This window comes from Salvelinus sp. IW2-2015, unplaced genomic scaffold (assembly GCF_002910315.2).
Source record: "Salvelinus sp. IW2-2015 unplaced genomic scaffold, ASM291031v2 Un_scaffold1912, whole genome shotgun sequence".
Classification (NCBI taxonomy): Eukaryota; Metazoa; Chordata; class Actinopteri; order Salmoniformes; family Salmonidae; genus Salvelinus; species Salvelinus sp. IW2-2015.
Window position 1 is genome coordinate 6,488 of NW_019943272.1, and position 3,765 is coordinate 10,252.

At 46.6% G+C, this 3,765-nt stretch overlaps 1 protein-coding gene and 1 long non-coding RNA gene across 2 annotated transcripts in view; one reads left to right on the forward strand and one right to left on the reverse strand.

Annotated features, from left to right (window-relative positions):
• LOC112072394 (uncharacterized) overlaps positions 1-762 on the forward strand; it is a 7,221-nt gene extending 6,459 nt beyond the window's left edge. Inside the window, exons 2-3 of the long non-coding RNA XR_011476176.1 lie at positions 305-372; positions 720-762. This is a non-coding gene — a long non-coding RNA (uncharacterized lncRNA). The remainder of the gene's footprint in view (positions 1-304; positions 373-719) is intronic.
• Positions 1-3,765, reverse strand: part of mrpl2 (mitochondrial ribosomal protein L2) — a 22,704-nt gene that overhangs the window by 6,299 nt on the left and 12,640 nt on the right. The gene's annotated exons all lie outside the window — the stretch shown is intronic.

A 3,765-nucleotide genomic window follows, 5' to 3' on the forward strand; every position in this document is an offset into this window, starting at 1 on the left:
AGAAACAGCTCCATTATCTTGTGGAGGACAGGTGGGTTAGAAACAGCTCCATTATCTTGTGGAGGACAGGTGGGTTAGAAACAGCTCCATTATCTTGTGGACAGGTGGGTTAGAAACAGCTCCATTATCTTGTGGAGGACAGGGGAGTTAGAAACCGCTCCATTATCTTGTGGAGGACAGGCGAGTTAGAAACAGGTGGGTTAGAAACAGCTCCATTATCTTGTGGAGAGGACAGTAGGCTATCAGGGTTAGAGGACAGTTTGTAAAGGTTAACCTGCAGCCCGGATAGGGATCAGGGGTTAAGGGTCATGGTTAGGGGTAAAGGTTACCTGCAGCCCGGATAGGGATCAGGGTTAGAGGGACAGTGGTAAGGTTACTCTGCAAGCCCGGATAGGCGATCAGGTTAGAGGGACATGGTAAAGGTTACCTGCAGCCCGGAATAGGGAATCAGGGGTTAGAGGTCAGTGTTATGGGGTTAAAGCACGTTACCTGCAGCAACGCTATGACGGGTCGACTCAGGGGTTAGACGGTCAGTGGTTATGGGTTAAAGGTTACCTGCAGCTGCCCGATTAGGGATCAGGGGTTAGGGGACAGTGGTTATGGGTAAAGGTTACTGCAGCCCGGATAGGGATCAGGCTTAGGGGACAGGTTGGCTAAGGTTACCCTGCAGCCCGGATAGGGATCAGGGGTTAAGAGGTCATGTCAGTGGTTATGTAAAGGTTACCTGCAGCCCGGATAGGGATCAGGGGTTAGGGACAAGTGCGTTAGGGTAAAGGTTACCTGCAGCCCGGGATAGGATCAGGGTGTTAGAGGTTCAGTGTTATGGGGTAAGGTTCCTTGCAGCACCGCGATAGGGATCGGGGTTAGGGACAGTGGTTTATGGGCTAAAGGTTACCTGCAAGCCCGGATAGGGATCAGGGATTAGGGGACAAGTGTTATGGGTAAAGTTACCTGCAGCACGGAATAGGGATCAGGGGTTAGAGGTCAGTGGTTATGGGTAAAGGTTACCTGTGCAGCACGGAAGGATCAGGGGTTAGAGGTCAGTGGTTTATGGGTAAAGCGTTACCTGCAGCACGGATGGTAGAGTGGCTCCTTTTCCCAGGATTACAGTTCCAGGTTAGTTGAACCCAGAAAGTTCAACAGGAAAGAGCTCCCAGGGGAACGAGTCTCCTTTTTAGCCGAAACTAGAGGACATCATGCACAAAACATTAGAAATTTATACAGACATACAATATACATTACAGAACTGGAGACAACATTACATTATAACAGGGTATTGAGAGACTTCCAAAATCTTGTGGAGAGGGACCACATGGGTGTTATAAAAAGTCCATTATTTGGAGAGGACACATGGGTTATAAAACAGCTCCATTTATCTGTGGAGGACACATTGGGTTATAAACAGGCTCCATTATCTTGTGGAGGAACACATGGGTTATAAACAGCTCCATTACTTGGAGAGGACACCATGGGTTATAAACAGCTCAATATCTTGTGAGGACACATGGGTTTAGAAACAGGCTCCATTATCTTATGTGGACAGGTGAGGTTAGAAGACGTTAGCTCCATTATCTTTGGAAAGGACACGTAGGTTAGAAACAGCTCCATTATATCTTGTGTGGGACAGGTGGGTTAGAAAACAGCTCCATTATCTTGTGAAAGAGCATGTGGGTTTAGAACAGCTCCATTATCTTGTGGAGAGGAACATGTGGGTTAGAAACAGCTCCATTTGTCTGTGGAGAGAGGACCGTAGGTAGAAACAGCTCCATTTGTCTTGTGGAGGACATGGTGGGTTAGAAACAGCTCCATTATCTTGTGGGAGAGGACACATGGGTTAGAAACAGCTTCCATTATCTATGGAGAGGACCACTTAGTTATAGAAAACAGCTCCATTGTTCTTGTGGGAAGGACAGGAAGTTAGAAACCGCTCCATTATCTTGAGGAGAGGACAGGTGGGTTAGAAACAGCCCAATTATCTTGGCAGAGGAACGTAGGTTAGAAACAGCTCCAGTTATCTTGAGGACAAGTAGGTTAGAAACAGCTCCATTATCTTGAGACATGGAGAGTTAGAAACAGCTCCATTTAATCTTGAGGGACGACGAGTTTCGAGTTAGGGCATAGAAACAGCTCCATTACTTGTTTGGACAGGTGAGGTAGAAACAGCTCCATTATTCTTGTGCGAGGACAGGTGAGTCAAGAAAACAGCTCCATTTTTAATTTTTTCCTTGTTGGGGACAGGGGGTTAGAAACAGTCCATTATCTTTGTGGCATGGACAGGTGGGTATTAGAAACAGCTTCCATTATCTTGTGGAGGACAGGTGGGTTAGAAAACAGCTCCATTATCTTGTGGAGGACAGGTGGGTTAGAAACAGCTCCATTATCTTGTGGAGGACAGGTTGGGTAGAAACAGCTCCATTATCTTGTGGAGGACAGGTGGGTTAGAAACAGCTCCATTATCTTGTGTAGGACAGGTGGGTTAGAAACAGCTCCATTATCTTGTGGACAGGTGGGTTAGAAACAGCTCCATTATCTTGTGAGAGGACAGGTGGGTTAGAAACAGCTCCATTAATCTTGTGGAGGACAGGTGGGTTCAGAAAGCCGCCTCCATTATCTTGTGGAGGACAGTGGGTTGAGAAACGCCTCCATTTATCTTGAGGACAGGTGGGTTAGAAAGCCGCTCCATTATCTTGAGGACAGGTGGGTTAGAAAAACCGCTCCATTATTTGTGGAGGACAGGTGAGTTAGAAACAGCTCCATTATCTTGTGGAGGGACAGGTGGGTTAGAAACAGCTCCATTTATCTTGTGGAGGACAGGTGAGTTTAGAAACCGCTCCATTATCTTGTGGAGGACAGGTGAGTTAGAAACCGCTCCATTATCTTGTTGGAGGACAGGTGAGTTAAGAAACAGCTCCATTATCTTGTGGAGGACAGGTGGGTTAGAAAATCGCTCCATTATCTTGTGGAGGACAGGTGGTTAGAAACAGCTCCATTATCTTGTTGGAGAGGACAGGTGAGTTAGAAACAGCTCCATTATCTTATGGAGAAGAGGACAGCGTGCAGTTAGAAACAGCTCCATTATCTTGTGGAAGGACAGGTGGGTTAGAAACAGCTCCATTATTCTTATGGAGGGACAGGTGAGTTAAAAACAGCTCCATTATCTTGTGGAGGACAGGTGGGTTTAGAAACAGCTCCATTATCTTGTGTGAGGACAGGTAGGTGTAGAAACAGCTCCATTATCTTGTGGAAGGACAGGTGGGTTAGAAACAGCTCCATTATCTTGTGTGAGGACAGGTGGGTTAGAAACAGCTCCATATCTTGTGGAGGACAGGGGTTTAAGAAACAGCTCCATTGTTGACAGGTGGGTTAGAAACAGCTCCATTATCTTGTGGAGGACAGGGGAGTTAGAAACCGCTCCATTATCTTGTGGGAGGACAGGCGGAGTTAGAACAGGTGGATTAGAAACAGCTCCATTATCTTGTGGAGAGGACAGGTGGGTTAAAACAAGCTCCATTATCTTGTGGAGGACAGGTGGATTAGAAACGGCTTCCATTATCTTATGGAGATGGACAGGTGAATTAGAAACAGCTCCATTATCTTGTGGAGGACAGGCGAGTTAGAAACAGCTCCATTATCTTGTGGAGGACAGTGGGTTAGAACGCTCCTTATCTTGTGGAGGACAGTGGTAGAAACGCTCCATTATCTTTGTGGAGAGGACAGGTGGGATTAGAAACAGCTCCATTTCTTGTGGAGGACAGGTGGATTAGA